At 45.0% G+C, this 21058-nt stretch overlaps 1 non-coding gene across 1 annotated transcript; it reads left to right on the forward strand.

Moving 5' to 3' along the window:
* Positions 1-1468: 1468 nt before the first annotated feature.
* LOC119927883 lies at positions 1469-1606 on the forward strand. The gene has a single exon (XR_005450849.1). It is a non-coding gene; the product is annotated as a small nucleolar RNA SNORA7 (small nucleolar RNA).
* The last annotated feature ends 19452 nt before the right edge of the window (positions 1607-21058 follow it).

Raw genomic sequence — 21058 nt, forward strand, 5'->3', positions numbered from 1 at the left:
CTAAGTAAATATCATTGATTGATTGATTGACTATACTGTTTGATGCCAAGTGGTGAGTCATGCCAACGGCTATGTGTTTGCCCCATGGAAAGTAGACCCTAGAGGTAATCGGGACATTAGGTCCTTTGAAATTTCACTCTAAAGAAAATTGTGTATTTTACTTATTATTTATTATTATTATTTAGTAATTATTTATTACTCTATTTATTAATTAATTTATTTTACTTGTACATATCTATTCTATTTATGTTATTTTGTTAGTATGTTTGGTTTTGTTCTCCGTCTCCCCCTGTTAGACTGTAAGCCCACTGTTGGGTAGGGACCGTCTCTATATGTTGCCAACTTGTACTTCCCAAGCGCTTAGTACAGTGCTCTGCACACAGTAGCGCTCAATAAATACGATTGATTGATTTTGTAGATATTCAATTATACATTCAGCTGTTTATTCAGTGATTTCACCCTGATACATATACTTGTGCCTGTTTTGTTTAGTTTTGTTATCTGTCTCCCCCCTTCTATCAATCAATCAATAATTCGTATTTATTGAGCGCTTACTGTGTGCAGAGCACTGTACTAAGCGCTTGGGAAGTACAAGTTGGCAACATAATAAGTTGGCAACCCTTCTAGGCTGTGAGCCCATTGTTGAGTAGGGATTGTCTCTGTTGCTGAATTGTACTTTCCAAGCGCTTAGTACAGTGCTCTGCTCACAGTAAGCACTCAATAAATACGATTGAATGAATGAATTAGCCGGGCAGTGCACAATGAAGTAGATAATTCTTTTTTATATATAATGCACAATATAATAATAATAATAATAATGGTATTTATTAAACGCTTACTACGTGCCAAGCACTGTTCTGAGCACTGGGGTAGATACAAGGTAATCAGGTTGCCCCGCGTGGGGCTCACTGTCTTACTCCCCATTTTACAGATGAGGTAACTGAGGCACAGAGAGGTTAAGTGCTTACCCAAGGTCACAGAGCAGACGAGTGGCGGAGCTGGGATTAGAACCCGCGTCTTCTGACTCCCAAGCCCAGGCTCTTTCCACTGAGCCACGCTGCTGCTGGTATATAAATTATATAATGTACTTTTTACTGTATATATTATACTTTGCTCTCTTTTGCGACAGTGAGCTCCTATTCGTGTGTGTAAATGCAGCAGAAAGCACTTAGATCTTTACCCCTCAAGCACATGATCTTTGCCCCCATAAACCCTTGATATTCACCCCACCTCTAGCCCCACAGTCATCATCATCATTAATCGCATTTATTGAGCGCTTACTGTGTGCAGAGCACTGTACTAAGAGCTTGGGAAGTACAAGTCGGCAACATATAGAGACAGTCCCTACCCAACAGTGGGCTCACAGTCTAAAAGGGGGAGACAGAGAACAAAACCAAACATACTAACAAAATAAGTCCTTCCGTCCGTATCCTTATTCTCCCATTTTCCCTATCTGTAGCTTATTTTTCCCCTCTCAGGGTCGCACCTGGAGAGTTTCCAGTCCTCTACCAGTCTCGGCTGTGGGAGGGAGAGTCAAGCTGAGGCCTACCCGTTCCATTCCTAGCTTGGCCCGTGGCTAGCGAGCGGAAGGCGATCTGCTACAAGTCGAAACTCACTTTCGACTCAAGTTAACTGCGTGGAAGGAGGCAATGGGAAACCGCTTCTGTATTTTTCCCAAGAAAACTCTGTGGATCCACTACCAGAACGGTTGCAGGTGGAGGCGGGGCGTTCTGGGAGAGATGTGTCTGTGGAGTCGCTATGGGTCAGAGACGACACGACAGCATAAGCTTATTTAAGTCGTCCACTTGCAGACCTTAAGCTTCTTGTGGGCAAGGAATGGGCCTACCAACTCTATTGCATTGTACTCCCCCAAGCGCTTAGTACAGTGCTTTGTACACAGGAAGCACTCATTGTTTGATTGATTAATTGACCGCTCTGAGAACGGCACTGTACCGCCTATGATGTTTGCACTATTGATAGTTTCGCACTGTGCCCTGGACCGAAGGGTTTGTCGCTTGACAACGAAGTGATGGTATTAATTAAGTGCTTACTATGTGCCATGTAATTTGTTCAACCCCGGGGTAGATAACGAAACAGGCCCCAAAGGACCTGTCTCCATTTTCGAGCCTGTTTTTTGGCATCCCGGCCATTAAAAATGTATATATGTATATACATTTACACCTGTATATATGTTTGTACATATTTATTACTCTATTTATTTTACTTGTACCTATCTATTCTATTTATTTTATTTTGTTAGTATGTTTGGTTTTGTTCTCTGTCTCCCCCTTCTAGACTGTGAGCCCACTGTTGGGAAGGGACTGTCTCTATATGTTGCCAGCTTGTACTTCCCAAGCGCTTAGTACAGTGCTCTGCACACAGTAAGCGCTCAATAAATACGATTGATTGATTGATTGATTGACAATGAAGTGATGGTATTAATTAAGTGCTTACCATGTGCCATGTAATTTGTTCAACCCTGGGGTAGATGACGAAACAGGCCCCAAAGGACCTGCCTCCATTTTCGAGCCTGTTTCTTGGCATCCCGGCCATCAAAAATGGGACCGTCTCTATATGTTGCCAACTTGTACTTCCCAAGCGCTTAGTACAGTGCTCTGCACACAGTAAGTGCTCAATAAGTACGATTGATTGATCAAAAAGCTTTTGCTCAGGGGGAGCATCCCTTCTTCCGAATGCTGTCTACCAGGCTGCTCTGATTGTTGCAGTGGTTTGTCAACCATAGTCTGGACTACTGGATAGAGCACGGACCTGGAAATGAGAAGGATCTGGGTTCTAATTCCGGCTCCTCCACTTGTCCGCTGTGTGACCTCGGGTAAGTCACTTCACTTCTCTGGGCCTTGGTTACCTCATCTGTAAAATGGGGATTGAGACTTGTAGCCCTGTGTGGGACAGGTACTGTGTTCAACCCTATTATCTTGTATCTACCCCAGTGCTTAGTACAGTGTCTGGCATATAGTAAGCACTTAACGAATACCACAGTTGTTATTATTATGATTTACGGGGCCATTCAGCCATTCCCAATCCCATGAGCCCCTTTTCAGGAACCACGCTTGGGTATCCTGCCACCATCCATTCTCCATAGAAAGAGGAAACAGCATCAAAAAGAGAAGCAGCAGCGTGGCTCAGTGGAAAGAGCATGGGCTTTGGACTCAGAGGTCATGGGTTCAAATCCCAGCTCCGCCAATTGTCAGCTGGTGACTTTGGGCAAGTCGCTTCACTTCTCTGGGCCTCAGTTCCCTCATCTGTCAAATGGGGATGAAGACTGGGAGCCCCCCGTGGGTCAACCTGATCACCTTGGAACCTCCCCAGCGCTTTGAACCGTGCTTTGCACATAGTAACTGCTTAATAAATGCCATTATTATTATTATTAAAAAGTGAAATAGTCTACCTCTTCTTTGGGTCTCTGGGAGTTTTCTGCTTTTCTCCTGTTTCCTGCTTTTACGTTCTCTGGTGCTCAGGACTTGACGAACATCAGCCCCCGAATATCATCCCATTTGACCAGATCCGGGGACCCAGGAGGGTATTAGAGGGTCCCCTCTGCGGAGCCAAGAATGGCACACCGCGTAAACCGGCCGGCCCTGCCTCCCAGAGAGCAAAGCCTCTTGGCGAACATTTTTCATTTTCTCTCCAATGAGCTATTGTTGTGATGAGCCAGTGGTTCCAAAACAGATTTTGCAGCACAATGAATACCGTGTAAAATGCATGTAATGAAGGCGGCCTCTAATTCCCTCTAATTGCCCATCGAGTTACTGCCAGCGTGACCCTGACAGCGGATGGCTGCCTGAAAGCAGGGCCTTGATGAACAGCAAGTCCCTCCGGCGGCAGGTTTATTTCTTGGCTGAGGAATTGTCTCTCGTTGGAGGTTGCGGCTGGGGGACCGGGTTGGGACGGATTTATTCACATACTAGGTGAGGTGGAATTGTATATATGTATACATGTTTGTACGTTTTGTTTTGTTGTCTGTATCCCCCTTCTAGATTGTGAGCCCACTGTTGGGTAGGGACTGTCTCTATATGTTGCCAACTTGTACTTCCCAAGCGCTTAGGACAGTGCTCTGCACACAGTAAGCCCTCAATAAATACGATTGAATGAATGAATGAATGAATTACCCCATTTTTTATTTATTTATCTTACTTGTACATATCTATTCTATTTATTTTATTTTGTCAGTATGTTTGGTTTTGTTCTCTGTCTCCCCCTTCTAGACCGTGAGCCCACTGTTGGGTAGGGACCGTCTCCATATGTTGCCAACTTGTACTTCCCAAGCGCTTAGGACAGTGCTGTGCACACAGTAAGCCCTCAATAAATACGATTGAATGAATGAATGAATGAATTACCCAATTTATTTATTTATTTATCTTACTTGTACATATCTATTTATTTTATTTTGTTAGTATATTTGGTTTTGTTCTCTGTCTCCCCCTTCTAGACTGTGAGCCCACTGTTGGGTAGGGACCGACTCTATATGTTGCCAACTTGTACTTCCCAAGCGCTTAGTACAGTGCTCTGCACACAGTAAGCCCTCAATAAATACGATTGAATGAATGAATGAATTACCCCATTTATTTATTTATTTATCTTACTTGTACATATCTATTCTATTTATTTTATTTTGTCAGTATGTTTGGTTTTGTTCCCTGTCTCCCCCTTCTAGACTGTGAGCCCGCTGTAGGGTAGGGACTGTCTCTATGTGTTGCCGACTTGTACTTCCCAAGCACTTAGTACAGTGCTCTGCACACAGTAAGCACTCAATAAATACGATTGATTGATTGATTGAGGAATTACATAGCACGTTCGGCCTAGTGAACAGAGCAGGGCCTGGGCGTTAGAACGGGCTGGGTTCTAATCACAGCTAAGCCGCTTGCCCGCTGTGACCTTGAGCAAGTCACTTCACTTCTCTGGGCCTCAGTTACCTCATCTGTAAAATGGGGAGTGAGAGGGGAGCCCCATGTGGGAAAGGGACCGTGTCAATAACAACACCAGTGATGGTATTTGTTAAGTGCTTACTGTGTGCCAAGCGCTGTTCTAAGCGCTGGGGGAAATACAAGGTAATCAGGTTGTCCCACATGGGGCTCACAGTCTTAGAGACGTGGCGTGGCTCAGTGGAAAGAGCACAGGCTTGGGAGTCGGAGGTCATGGGTTCTAATCCCGACTCTGCCACTTGTCAGCTGTGTGAGCGCTTACTGTGTGCAGAGCAATTAATCAATCAATTGTGTTTATTGAGCACTTACTGTGTGCAGAGCACTGTACTGAGCACTTGGGAAGTACAAGTCGGCAACATATAGAGATGGGCCCTACCCAACAGCGGGCTCACAGTCTAGAAGGGGGAGACAGACAACAAAACAAAGCATATTAACAAAATAAAATAAATAGCATGCCATTTCTATTAGAACAGAGTGCTAGACTGTAAATGCTAGACTAAGTTCACTCTGGACAGGGGACTGTGAGCCCACTGTTGGGTAGGGACCATCTCTATATGTTGCCAACTTGTACTTCCCAAGCACTTAGTACAGTGCTCTGCACACAGTAAGCGCTCAATAAATACGATTGATTGATTTACTATCAACTCTGTTGGTACTGTACTCTCCCGAGTGCTTAGAACAGGGCTCTGCACCCAGTAAGCACTCAATAAGTGCCATTAAGCGCTACCTCATCTAGCACTAATAACAATACGGAGCTACCAGAGCACCTGGAATGGAAATTCACCGCACAAGAACCTTCAGTATTGGAAGGTGGAAGCTTTAGTATTTATAGTGATATAAGAATACGGGCATAATCATCATCATCATCATCAATCGTATTGAGCGCTTACTATGTGCAGAGCACTGTACTAAGCGCTTGGGAAGTACAAATTGGCAACATATAGAGACAGTCCCTACCCAACAGTGGGCTCTACTTACTCGGAGTCTGACTCAAAATCCCTGTGCTATGAGAAAAGATTCTGCATCCCGATATTAACGGGGTTTAGTCCAATGTGCTGGAGTTACTATTTTTGAAGGGAAAGTGAAAATCAGGGAGTATGGGGAAGTGAGGAAGGAAAAGTGTTGGTGAGGAAGGAAATCAAATCTGCGGAATTAGCTCCAGGTTTACTGACGGGGTCTAAAACAATCACAGGTGGTGGGATGAGTGAGAGTGCAGGAAATTAGGTAACAGAAAACCACATTTTGCATTTTTACAGTCAGATCTTTGAGAGTGGTGTGTTGCGGAGTTGGCAGATATGTTCCCTGCCCACAAGGATCCCACAATGTAGAGATATGGTACACAATGCACAGTGATGTGAGTTTTCTGTAACACAATGCTCTTCCAGAACCTAACCCCTCTATAAAGCCCCGACTCTGTAAGCTTCCCTGATGGGCCGGGAAGGAGGCTACCTCTTGACTTTCCCAACAGGGAAGTTGGAAATCAGGAATGAAAGTGCCGGTGTCCTGGTTAATGCCATCTGTACTAAAACAAAGTGCCGGACTCTAGACTCTGCACACAGTAAGTGCTCAATAAATACGATTGATTGATTGATAGACTCCCGCCCCGCCCCGCTCCGCCAATTCAGTCAATCTATCAATCGTATTTATTGAGCACTTACTGTGTGCAGAGCGCTGTACTAAGCGCTTGGGAAGTACAAGTTGGCAACATATAGAGACAGTCCCTACCCAACAGTGCGCTCACAGTCTAGAAGGGGGAACAAAACCAGACATACTAACAAAATAAAATAAATAGAATAGATAGGTACAAATGAAATAAATAAATAGAGTAATAAATATGTACAAACATATATACAATTGTCAGCTGTGTGACTCTGGGCAAGTCACTTAACTTCTCTGGGCCTCAGTGACCTCATCATTCAAATGGGGATGAAGACTGTGAGCCCCCTGTGGGGCAGCCAATCACCTTGTAACCTCCCCAGCGCTTAGAACAGTGCTTTGCATGTAGTAAGTGCTTAATAAATGCCATTATTATTATTATTATTAGACTCCAGACGGTAAATTCACTCTGGGCAGGGAACTGTCAAGCAACTCTGCAGGGTTGCACTCTCCCAAGCGCTTAGTACAGTGCTCTGCACCACAGTAAGCGTTCGATAAATACCGCTGATTTCTTAACGATGGGAGAATGGTCACTTTTGCACTTTTATTCACATGCTTTATTATTCACCCCTCCCTCAACCCAACAGCACGCATATACATATCTGTAATTTATGTGCTTATATTAATGTCTGCGAGAAACAACGTGGCCTACTTGCTACAGCACAGGCCTGGGAGCGAGAAGGACCTGAGTTTTAACACCGGCTCCCCCATGTGTCTGCTGTGTGACCTTGGGCAAGTCACTTCACTTCTCTGGGCCTCAGTTTCCTCATCTGTAAAATGGGGATTAAGACTGTGAACCCTATGCGGGACAGGGACTGTGTTCAGCCTGATTATCTTGTATCTACCCTAGTGTTTGGAACAGTGCCTGACAAAAAGTAAGTGCTTAACCAATACCATTATTATTATTATTATTATTATTATTATTATTATTATTATCAGTAGTATCCCCCTCTAGAGTTTAGGCTCACTGTTGGCAGGGAAAGTTTCTACCAACTCTGTTATACTGTAATGATGATGATGGCATTTGTTAAGCACTTACTATGTGAGAAGCACTGTTCTAAGTGCTGGGGTGGATACAAGGTGATCAGGTTGTCCCACGTGGGGCTCAGAGTCTTAATCCCCATTTTACAGATGAGGTAACTGAGGCACAGAGAAGTTAATAATAATAATGGCATTTATTAAGTGCTTACTATGTGTGAAGCACTGTTCTAAACACTGGGGTGGTTACAAGGTGATCAGGTTGTCTCACGTGGGGCTCACAGTTTTAATCCCCATTTTACAGATGAGGTAACTGAGGCACAGAGAAGTTAATAATAATAATAATAATAATGGCATTTATTAAGCGCTTACTATGTGCAAAGCACTGTTCTAAGCGCTGGGGTGGATACAAGGTGATCAGGTTGTCCCACGTGGGGCTCACAGTCTTAATCCCCATTTACAGATGAGGTAACTGAGGCACAGAGAAGATAATAATAATAATAATAATAATAATAATAGCATTTGTTAAGTGCTTACTATGTGCAAAGCACTGTTCTAAGCGCTGGGGAGGTTACAAGGTGATCAGGCTGTCCTGGGGGAGCTCACAGTCTTCATCCCCATTTTACAGATGAGGTAACTGAGGCACAGAGAAGTTAAGTGACTTGCCCAAAGTCACACAGCTGATAAGTGGCAGAGCTGGGATCAGAACCCCTGACCAACTTGTACTTCCGAAGCGCTTAGTACAATGCTCTGCACACAGTAAGCGCTCAATAAATACGATTGATGATGATGATGACCAAGCCCGTGCTCTTTCCACTGAGCCACGCAAGTGCTTAGTACAGTGCTCTGCACAAAGTAAGCACTCAATAAATACAATTGATTAAATGATTGCTTTCCCGGTGCCTTCTTCCAGGTTGATGGGTCCTGGGTGCCCAAGAACACACGAGCGTTTGCGGTTGCTTAGCTGACCGACTTTTAACGCGCTGGAGCTGAGGATAGGAGTGGGTAGGAAGAGAGAGGGAATTTCATGACATTATTTTAGATCACTGAATCATAACCTGAAGACATCATTGTGGCCAAGCAGGCTGGGAGAGAGAGGCTTTAAGCGAATGGAATAACCATTTTCTAGGGAAATAGATGTTTCCTGTGGGATTCCTCTGAAAAGGAATTATTGCAAAATGTCAGTTGGAAATCAAACATTTTAGCAGATGCGGGTCATTATAGGAGCAGTGTGACCTAGTGGAAATAGTCAGAGGCCCTGAGATTTAACCACGGCTTCACCACTTGTCTGTTGTATCATCATCAATTGTATTTATTGAGAGCTTACTGTGTGCAGAGCACTGTACTAAGCGCTTGGGAAGTACAAATTGGCAACATGTAGAGACAGTCCCTGCCCAACAGTGGGCTGACCTTGGGGAAGGCACTTCACTTCTCCGTGCCTCATTGTCTTCACCTGTAAAATGGGGGTTCAGTGTCTGTGCCCCATCCTATTTACTCTGTGACTCCCATGGGAGATAGGGACTATATCTGACCTGATAATAATAATAATGGCATTTATGAAGTGCTTACTATGTGCAAAGCACTGTTCTAAATGCTGGGGAGGTTACAAGATGATCAGGTTGTCCCACGTGGGGCTCACAGTCTTCATCCCCATTTTACAGATGAGGTAACTGAGGCCCAGAGAAGTGAAGTGACTCGACCAAAGTCACACAGCTGACAAGTGGCAGAGCCGGGATTTCAACCCATGACCTCTGACTCCAAAGCCCGGGCTCTTTTTCACTGAGCCACGCTGCTTTTCGTGCCTCTCTTGTGCTTCGTGTGCCTTCCCCAGCACTTAAAGCAGTGCTTGTCAAATAGTAAGTGTTTAACAAATGTAATAATAGTAACAATAATAACAAATCCACCCCCTCCACCTGTGCATCTGACCCCATTTCTTCTCACCTTATCGAACCGCTTACCCCTTTTTCTTCTCTCACTAACAGCCATCGTCAACTGTCTGCTCTCCAATGACTTCTTCCCCACTGCTTTCAAACATGCCCATGACTCACCTATCCTAAAAACACCTCTCCCTTGACCCCCATGGCTCCCTCCAGTTATCGCCCCATCTCCCTCCTATCATTTATCTCCAAACTCCTGGACCCAGCAGTGGGCAGGTCACTGCTATCCCCATTGTCCAAGTATATCCATTTTAGGAGGCCTTTCAATCACTCAGTAGTATTTGTTGAGCGCTTACTATGTACAGAGCACGGTACTGGGCACATGGAGGAGCCCAGTGTGCAACAGAATTAGCAGACACATTCCCTGCCCACAACAAGCTTACAGTCCAGAGGATGAATTTGTCCCGGTGAATCTCTCAACTCCCCATTTTATCTCCCTCACAAGTGCCACTTCAGCCCTCCCTAAGAACTTAGATGCTTCCCCTCTTCCTGTCCAACAGCACCTCCATATTTCCATCCTCTATTCCTTCCTCCAACCTGTGATTCCTTTATTGGCTCTCTCTTCCCTACTAGATGGTAAGCTCTTTGAGGACAGGGAACGTGTGAACTAATTCTATTTCTCCCTTCCAAGACTTTACTACAGTGCTCTGCACATAGTAGACGCTGAATAAATATTGTTGATTGACGGGCTGATTATGATCAAAGTTAAATGGAGTGATACCTAGTTATTTGTTCTTTTGGGGCCTCATTTTTATAGAGTTCTTAAGGTAACAATTCCCAGGGGCTCACAACTGATTCATTCATTTTATTCATTCATTAGTAATGACTGAGCACTTACTGTGTGTGAATCACTCTTCTGGGTGTCAATTTTGTGAATGGTTTTGGGCATCTTTTTTTTTGGTATATATTTAGGGCTTACTATGTGCCAGGCACTCTACTAAACACTGCATTAGAGATGAGCTAATAAGTCCCTGTTCCACGTGGGGCTTGCACTCTAAATCCCCATTTTACAGATGAGGTAGCCGAGGAACAGAGAAGTGAAGTGAGTCGCCCAAGGTCACACAAGCGGACTAGTGGCAGAATTGAGATTATTACATAGGTCCTTCTGACAACCAAGCCTATGCTCTCTATTCACTAGGCCACGCTGCTTCTCTGTTGTGTACAGAACACTGTTTCGGGGATCTACTGTGTGCAGAACATTTTTCTGGGTGTGGATTGTGTGCAGAAAACAGTCCTGGGTACTTACTGTGTCCCTAGTGCAACTTGTGTACACACCATTAAGGATGGAGAAAAGAACAGACGTAACTGGTAGCAGCCAATGTATGGGAAAAGTGAGCAAAAGAATACATAAATGATTAAGCGAATGAGAAACAGCGTGGCTCAGTGGAAAGAGCCCGGGCTTTGGAGTCATCATCATCATCATCAATCGTATTTATTGAGCACTTACTGTGTGCAGAGCACCGTACTAAGCGCTTGGGAAGTACAAGTTGGCAACATATAGAGACAGTCCCTACCCAACAGTGGGCTCACAGTCTAAAAGGGGGAGACAGAGAACAAAACCAAACATACTAACAAAATAAAATAAATAGAATAGATATGTACAAGTAAAATAAATAAATAAATAGAGTAATAAATATGTACAAACATATATACATATATACAGGTGCTGTGGGGAAGGGAAGGAGGTAAGATGAGGGGGATGAGGGGGAGAGGAAGGAAGGGGCTCAGTCTGGGAAGGCCTCCTGGAGGAGGTGAGCTCTCAGTAGGGCCTTGAAGAGAGGAAGAGAGCGAGCTTGGCGGATGGGCAGAGGGAGGGCATTCCAGGCCGGGGGGAGGACGTGTGCCGGGGGTTGATGGCGGGACAGGCGAGAACGAGGCACAGTGAGGAGATTAGCAGCAGAGGAGTGGAGAGTGCGGTCTGGGCTGGAGAAGGAGAGAAGGGAGGTGAGGTAGGAGGGGGCCAGGGGATGGACAGCCTTGAAGCCCCGGGTGAGGAGTTTCTGCCTGATGCGTAGGTTGATTGGTAGCCACTGGAGATTTTTGAGGAGGGGAGTAATATGCCCAGAACGTATTGTCTGGACAAAGACAATCCGGGCAGCAGCATGAAGTATGGATTGAAGTGGGGACAGACAGGAGGATGGGAGATCAGAGAGAAGGCTGATGCAGTAGTCCAGATGGGATAGGATGAGAGCTTGAACGAGCAGGGTAGCGGTTTGGATGGTGAGGAAAGGGCTGATCTTGGCGATGTTGCGGAGCTGAGACCGGCAGGTTTTGGTGATGGCTTGGATGTGAGGGGTGAATGAGAGAGCGGAGTTGAGGATGACACCAAGGTTGCTGGCTTGTGAGACGGGAAGGATGGCAGTGCCGTCAACAGAGATGGGAAAATCAGGGAGAGGGCCGGGTTTGGGAGGGAAGACAAGGAGTTCAGTCTTGAACATGTTGAGTCAGAGGTCACAGGTTCAAATCCCAGCTCAGGCAATTGTCAGCTATGTGACTTTGGGCAAGTCACTTCACTTCTCTGGGCCTCAGTTCCCTCATCTGTAAAATGGGGGTTAAGACTGTGAGCCCCCCGTGGGACAACCTGATCACCTTGTAACCTCCGCAGCGCTTAGAATGGTGCTTTGCACATAGTAAGCGCTTAATAAATGCCATTAAAAAAGTAAATCAATCAATCAATCATTTATTGAGCACTTACTGTGTGCAGAGCACTGTACTAAGCACTTGTGAAGTACAAGTTGCAAAACTAATCAATGTGTAGGTAAATGTTAAACATGGCTGCAAATGCATAAGAAGCCTGGCCTAATGGATAGAGCACGGGCCTGGGATTCAGAACCACCTGGGTTCTAACTGTGCCTCAGTTACCTCAACTGTATAATGGGGATTAAGACTGTGATCCCCACATGAGACAGGGACTGCATCCAACCTGATTAGTCTGTATCTACCTCAGCACTTAGTACAGTGACTGGCACATAGTAAGCGCTCAACAAATGCCATAAAAAAGTATTAAGGGTGGTTTGGGGCACAACACGAGCAGGGAATTAGTTGGGGATTGCCTGCTGAAAGAGGTGGGTTTTCAGGAAGGTGGAGCTATGGAATTCCAGATTAGAGGAGCAGCATGGCCTAGTGGGAGTCGGAAGGACCTGGGTTCTCATCCTGATTCTTCCACTTGTCGGCCGTGTGACCTTTGTCCAACCTGGTTAGCTTGTATCTACCCCAGGGCTTAGAAGAGAGCTTGACACACGGTAAGCGCTTAACAAATACCATCATTTCCAGATGAGCATTCTGATTCTTCTAGTGCATGCTAGTCCAGTCTAGCAGAAGCAGCGTGGCTCATTGGAAAGAGTACCATCTTGGGAGTCAGAGGTCATGGGTTCTAATCCCGGCTCCGCCACTTGTCAGCTGGGTGACCTTGGGCAAGTCACTTCACTTCTCTGAGCCTCAGTTATGTCATCTGTAAAATGGGGATTAAAACTGTGAACCCCACATGGGACAACCTGATCACCTTGTATTACTGTGTAGAACAGTGCTTAGCACATAGTAAGTGCTTAACAAATGCCATCATTAATATTATTATTATTATTAATACACAAGAAGAATGAGCTCCACCCTCCACTAGAGAAATAAAGTTCTCAAAATCATCACCATTGCTTTGCACTCAACTTGCATTTCAGGGGGTCAGAGGAGCATCCCTAGGAAATGTATGACCAACACTGACTGGATGGCAGGCTTTACCAACCACATAGGCTTCTGACCTCCTGTATTCATTCATTCATTCATTCATTCAATCGTATTTATTGAGCGCTTACTGTGTGCAGAGCACTGTACTAAGCGCTTGAGAAGTGCAAGTCAGCAACATATAGAGCATATAGAGACGGTCCCTACTCAACAATGGGCTTACAGTCTAGAAGGGGGAGACAGACAACAAAACAAAACATGTTGACAGGTGTCAAACCTGTCAGAATAAATAGAATTACAGCTATATGCACATCATTAACAAAATAGGGTAGTAAATATGTACATGTAAAATAAATAGAGTAATAAATCTGTACGAATATATACAAGTGCTATGGGGAGGGGAAGAAGGTAGGGCAGGGGGGATGGGGAGGAGGAGAGGAAAAAGGGGGCTCAGTCTGGGAAGGCCTCCTGGAGGAAGTGAGCTCTCAGTAGGGCTTTGAAGGGAGGAAGAGAGCTAGTTTGGTGGATGTGTGGAGGGAGGGCATTCCAGGCCAGGGGGAGGACGTGGGCCAGGGGTCGACGGCGGGACGGGCGAGAACAAGGGACAGTGAGGAGGTTGGCAGCAGAGGAGTGGAGGGTGCGGGCTTGGCTGGAGAAGGAGAGAAGGGAGGTGAGGTAGGAGGGGGCGAGGGGATGCAGAGCCTTGAAGCCGAGAGGGAGGAGTTTTTGCTTGATGTGTAGGTTGACAGGCAGCCACTGGAGATTTTTGAGGAGGGAAGTAACATGCCCAGAGCGTTTCTGTACAGAGATAATCCAGGAAGCAGAGTGAAGTAGAGACTGAAGTGGGGAGAGTCAGGAGGATGGGAGATCAGAGAGGAGGCTGATGCAGTAATCCAGTTGGGATACGATGAGAGACTGAACCAGCAAGGTAACGGTTTGGATGGAGAGGAAAGGGCGGGTGGAGTCTAGAGCATCTAGGCAAGAGAGGCAGGGAGGTTATAGGTATATATTTATTATTCTCTTTATTTTATTAATGCTGTGTATATATCTATAATTCTATTCATTTATATTGATGCCATGGATGCCCGTCTACTTGTTTTATTTTGTTGTCTGTCTCCCCGCTTGTAGACTGTGAGCCTGTTGTTGGTTAGGGATTGTCTCTATTTGTTGCTGAATTGTACCTTCCAAGCTGTTAGTACAGTGCTCTGCACACAGTAAGCGTTCAATAAATATGATTGAATGAATGAACGAAGGAGAGGGGACAGGGCAAACAACTCTGGGCAAAGTTCACCGAGTGTGTGTCTCTTAGGCTTCTGTCTCTGCAGGAGCTTTGCCCTCACCTCTCCACTCTTTGTTTGCAGGCAAATCTGGTGTTATCAATCTCTGAGAGCAAGCAGGCCTATAGACAAAGACAGCTCCTTGAAGGGCTGTTGCGACGATGACCCACGAGTTGACAGAATGGTTTTGGTATTGTTGTGGGATTTAACAAACTGTCCCTGAGACAGTCAAAGAGGGAGCGAAGTGGTGAGTGAGCATGTGGATATACAGCCCTGGCAATGGATTCTGCACCATCTGCGGACTTTGCAGAAAAGTACTAAGGAGGCCAGCCTGCTGTGAGTGGCAGAGATTAATCTTCAGAGCCACGAAAGCGTGTAATTCTGCTTTGAATCCAGGGAGCATCGGAGAGTCTCAGACCACAGCCACGTTCATCGCAGGCAATAAAATCGTCCATCAGCACATCCTTAAGGTGATGGAGCATCCTTAAATTCTTGATGGGATTGATTGGCAGGAAGGTCTCGGAGGGCAGCATTTTTGTACTTCTTTGGGAATACCGCTATCCTCTCTTGAAGTCATCCTTTCAAATAAGGCATCCAACTCTTCGGCCGGGGCTGGACTAGGCCCCTGGGCACTAAGGAAGAGGCCCCATATAGAAGGGAAGGAACCAGGAGCTGAAGAGGAACGGCCACTGCCTGGTTTGTTCCCAGGTAATACCCCTTGGGACAATTAGTCAGAGAAAGTCACCACCTCCCCCGGCCAAGAGGAATGATGTGCGCAAATTTCGGCAAGGTTGGGGGCTTCCTGGGTTAGGATCCGGAGGTCAAACGAGGAGAATTCATACGTCTCTCTGTGCACACATTCTCTCAGAGTTGATGAATCCCTGGAAAACTAGAACCTTTCACTCTTCCTCCACCCCCAGTGTTGATAAATAAGGGGACCGGCGGATGGTGACGGAGGTCTCAGTGAAGATGCACATCCTTGAACTAGTATGAAACTGGATCCAGCACATAGTAAGTGCTTAACAAATACCATTATTATTATTATTATTATTGTTATATTCATCCATTCAATCGTATTTATTGAGCACTTACCGTGTGCAGAGCACTGTACTAAGCGCTTGGGAAGTACAAATCGACAACATTCATTCATTCATTCAATCGCATTTATTGAGCATGTACTGTGTGCAGAGCACTGTACTAAGCGCTTGGGAAGTACAAGTTGGCAACATATAGAGACGGTCCCTACCCAACAGTGGGCTCACAGTCTAGAAGTATAGAGACAATCCCTACCCAACAACGGGCTCACAGTCTATACACTTTCTGATCCCTCCTCCTCCTTCCTTCCTCTTCTCTCCTCCCTCCTCCATTCTCCTGCTTTCCTCCTCCCTTCTCCTTCTGCTGTAATTTTGTAGATTTTTGCTTTCTCACGTTTTAGGGTGAGTCAAAGCCAGTGTCCCTGTTTGAGCTCGGGATCCCCATTTCGTCTGAAACTGCATCTGATTCATTTTCCTTGTACCTTTTCCCAGCGCAGTGCACTCAGTAAGCACTCAACTAATGAAATGATTCATACCAATAACAACACAACTAACAATTCTACTACTAATTTTCACTTTCTTCCGAGGGGTGCAGTAAAGAGGCCATTCTCCCAGTAAATTGAGGTTGAGTCTATTTGAGATAAACAAAGGTTTGGATGATTGAACAGAGTTGGGTCGGGTGATTTGGGATAGAAACCAGGACAGCTTGAGAAAACAGCCTCATCCTGAGAACCGGCGGATTTGCATAACTGATGATCAGTTAAGCTTTCCACTCATTTGAACGTTGGACTGTCTCCCCCCAATGCCCCCCACCACTAGGTCTGGGCTAATTTCCCTTTTGCTGATGTGCTCAGAGATCAAAATGGTTTTATTTCAGCTATTTTGACTTGTTTTTGACATAATTCAGTTTCTCTAAAAACCTCCAGAAGGTGTTTGATGGCTGTTTTGAAAAGAATTCTGCTCATTTACACATACAGCATTGCTAAACCCAGTTTCCTTCATCTCGTTCAGAGATGTTTGATTGGTGATCCTGGTTCAGCTTCTGTCTGGCTCTGTTTGGGCCTGCTCTGCTCTCCCCTTTGAGAACCCCATCTTTGGATTTGGTTGGGCATAGTCTGATATCAATGCCTGATGGAATTGCTGATGAAACAGTGATTCCTTGGCTGCGAAGCAACATGGCCTAGTGGAGAGAGACCTGGCCCGGGAGTTAGAAGGATCTGGTTTCTAATCCTGGCTCCGCCACTTGTCTGCTGTGTGACTTTGTACAAGTCACTTCACTTCTCTGTGCCTAAAGTAGAGAAGCAGCGTGGCTCAGTGGAAAGAGCAGGGGCTTTGGAGTCGAAGGTCAGGGGTTCAAATCCCCGCTCCGCCAGTTGTCAGCTGTGTGACTTTGGGTAAGTCACTTTACCTCTCTGGGCCTCAGTGACCTCATCTGTGAAATGGGGATTAAGACTGTGAGCCCCCCGTGGGACAACCTGATCACCTTGTAACCTCCCCGGTGCTTAGAACAGTGCTTTGCACATAGTAAGCGCTTCATAAATGCCATCATTATTATTATTAGAGTAACCTCATCTGTAAAATGGGGATGAAGACTGTGAGCCCCCCGTGGGACAACCTGATCACCTTGCAACCTCCCCAGCGCTTAGAACAGTGCTTTGCACATAGTAAGCGCTTCATAAATGCCATCATTATTATTATTGGAGTAACTCATCTGTAAAATGGGGATGAAGACTGTGAGACCCTTTTGGGATCTGGACTGTGTCCAGCCTGTTTAGCTTCTATCTTCCCCAGTGCTTAGTACAGAGTCCGGCACAAAGTAAGCACTTCACAATACTCTTTTATCATCTGCCACTAGGAAGGTGGAAAACCCTCTCACCACAGGCTCTGACTCTTCCTTCTTAGGTGATATGGTGATGATTCAAATGCTTCAGTGCTTAGTACAGTGCTCTGCACATAGTAAGCGCTCAATAAATACGATTGATGATGATAATGATGAGTAGGCCTTCCCAAACTGAGCCCCTTCCTTCCTCTCCCCCTCGTCTCCCTCTCCATCCCCCCATCTTACCTCCTTCCCTTCCCCACAGCACCTGTACATATGTATATATGTTTGTACATATTTATTACTCTATTTATTTTACTTGTACATATCTATTCTATTGATTTTATTTTGTTAGTATGCTTGGTTTTGTTCTCTGTCTCCCCCTTTTAGACTGTGAGCCCACTGTTGGGTAGGGACTGTCTCTATATGTTGCCAACTTTTACTTCCCAAGCGCTTAGTACAGTGCTCTGCACACAGTAAGCGCTCAATAAATACGATTGATCGATTGATTCAGAGGCTCCTGGGATTGACTTCCAGCCTGATTTCTTTCATGGTGGCTCAACTTTGGAAATCCTTCCCCTCGGGGCCGAATTCAGCCCCCTGCCCTCCAGCATACACAGCAGCCCACCCAGTTCAGTCTCCTTTCTATAAAAACCTCCAAGAACACCGTATTTGAAAAGAGCTGGTGGCCCCTTAAGGTTTCTGCCCTTAGAGCAAAGCTGATTAACTGGAACTTCATTAATAAGCATTCTAATCCCTTACCTTCAACAAAGACTGACATATAAATGGGAACTAGATGTTTAGTCTTATTTATATGCGCGGGCTTCTTTTCATCCTCATTTTTTATTCCATTCATTTTTCTTTATTAAAGACAATTTTCCCAGGGAAACACAGAGAGAGAAAGAGACTGGTTCACGCTCAGGGTCAATTGATTTTTTTATAAAATCTCTACCAAAAGATTATCATTAATTTCGATTCCCATCTTTTGACGACGGGCACGATGGTTCTTAAGCTAAGGAAAAAGAAGAGGAAACCCAGTATTTTGTTTAATGTCCTGCTTGAATATCAATCTTTATAACTTCTAAACAGAAGAAACAAAATATTCCCCAGTGGAGTGTTCTAGTCCCGTGCCCATGTTGTATTGAAGAAGTAAAACATCATAATTGTCCATTGGATATGGAGAAATGAGTATAAATACAATGAAATGGTGTTTTTGGTTTTAAAAAGTTGTTTGCTTGAAAATGTTCACTTCTACGAAACTGTCCCATATATCTTATCGATATGCTTGAGAAACATCAATGTTGAGAATACAGCTTGCTTACGTGTGGAAAATCTCTGCTCAGCTGCTAGATATGGTGAGGATTCATTGGAACACTTCTGGTTGGCAATAAGAAATTCTCAATGAAGTCTTCGACCGTCTTTTATGTTGTTGTGTTGTACTCTCCCAAGCCCTTTCAGAGGTCACAAATGATCTCCTTCTTGCCAATCCACTGATCTCTGCGCCATCCTACTCCTTCTCGACCTCTCAGCTGCCTTGGACACTGTTGACCATCCCCTTCTCCTGGAAACATTATCCAACCTCGGCTTCACTGATACTGTCCTCTCCTGGTTCTCCTCCTATCTCTTTCACTCATTCTCAGTCTTTTTCACGACCTCCTCCTCTGCCTTCCACCCCTATCTGCGGGAGTCCCTCAAGGTTCAGTTTTGGGACCCTTTCTATTCTCCATCTACACCCTCTCCCTTGGAGAACTCATTTACTCATATGGCTTCAATTATCACCTCTATGTGGATGATTCCCAAAGCTACATCCCCAGCCCTGATCTCTCTCTCTCTCTCGCTCTCTCTTTCCAGTCTCGCATCTCCTCCTGCCTTCAAGACACCTCAGCTTGGATGTCCCACCGTCACCTCAAACTTAACATCTCTGAAAACAAAACTCCTTATCTTCCCACCCAAACCCTGTCCTCCCCATGAGTTTTCTATCATTCATTCATTCAATCGTATTTATTGAGCGCTTACTGTTTGCAGAGCAATGTACTAAGCACTTGGGAAGTACAAATTGGCAACGTATAGAGACGGTCCCTACCCGACAACAGGTTCACAGTCTAGAAGGGGGAGACAGACAACAAAACAAAACATGTGGACAGGTGTCAAGTCATCAGAATAAATCACTGTAGATGGCATCACCATCCTTCCTGTCTCACAAACCAGTAACCTTGGCATTGTGCTTGACTCCTCTCTCTATCTCATTCAACCCACAAATTCAATCCATCTCTTAATCCATTCGGTTCGACCTTCACAACATTGCTAAAATCTGCCCTGTCCTCTCCATCCAAACTGCTACGTCGTTAATCCGAGCACTTATCCTATCCCACCTTGATTACTGTATGTGCCTTCCTTTGTCTACCCACTTCAGTCCACACTTCCCTCTGCCAGCCAGATCACTCTTCTGTAAAAATGTCTGGCCATGTTTCCCACTCCTCAAGAACATTCAGTCTTTGAGAAGCAGCCTGGCTCAGTGGAAAGAGCACGGGCTTTGGAGTCAGAGGTCATGGGTTCAAATCCTGGCTCCGCCACTTGTCAGCTGTGTGACTCTGGGCAAGTCACTTACCTTCTCTGTGCCTCAGTGACCTCATCTGTAAAATGGGGATTAAGACTGTGAGCCCCACGTGGGACAACCTGATCACCTTGTAACCTCCCCAGCGCTTAGAACAGTGCTTTGCACATAGTAAGCGCTTAATAAATGCCATTATTATTATTATTATTATTATTATTATTATTATTATTATCTTTCACCTTAAAGTTTGAGTTCCAAATGGCATGGGGCGTGATCTTCTCCATTCTGGTGTCTGAAGTGGAATTTTATTTACCTTCACTCCACTCCCTACAAACCTGGTCTATCGACTTTCCTTCCCATCTATTTAATCACAAATTCCTTAGCACTTGTAGATATTCTCAGGTTTATTCACTCACAAATATTTATTAATCTAGTTATCCTTTCACTCTGTGCTATTAGCGTACAATGCTTATACAAAGATGCCTTCTATCAGCAGTTGAAAGCAGCATGGCTGAGTGGAAAGAACACAGGCCAGGGACTCAGAGGCCCTGAGTTCTAATCCTGACTCCTCCACTTACCTCATAAGTGAGCATGGGCAAATCTCTACTCTGTGCCTCTGTACTCTCGTTAGCAAAATGGGGAATCAGTATCTGTTCTACCTCCTACTTAAACTGTGATCTATCCCATGGCTTAGTGCAGAGCTTGGTGCATAGCAAGGACTGAACAAAAAACACAGTTATTATTGTTTTGTTAAGGTGTGCTACTTAAATGCTTAATAAATGCCCAGCACTCCACTGAGCTGCTGGGGTAGATACCACATAAGTAGATCCATCAGCCAATCTGTCCTCCCTCCACACATCCGCCAAGCTAGCTCTCTTCCTCCATTCATTCATTCAATCATATTTATTGAGCGCTTACTGTGTGCAGAGCACTGTACTAAGCGCTTGGGAAGTACAAGTTGGCAACAGAGACGGTCCCTATCCAACAGCAGGCTCACAGTCTAGAAGGGGGAGACAGAGAACAAAACAAAACAAATTAACAAAATAAAACAAATAGAATAAATATGTACAAATAAAATAGAGTAATAAATATTAAGAGCTTACTATGAGCCAAGCACTATGGTGGATACAAGCAAATCAGGTTGGACACAGGCTGTCATTCATTCAATTGTATTTATTGAGTGCT

The sequence above is a fragment of the Tachyglossus aculeatus genome, chromosome 4 (assembly GCF_015852505.1).
Source record: "Tachyglossus aculeatus isolate mTacAcu1 chromosome 4, mTacAcu1.pri, whole genome shotgun sequence".
Taxonomy (NCBI): domain Eukaryota; kingdom Metazoa; phylum Chordata; class Mammalia; order Monotremata; family Tachyglossidae; genus Tachyglossus; species Tachyglossus aculeatus.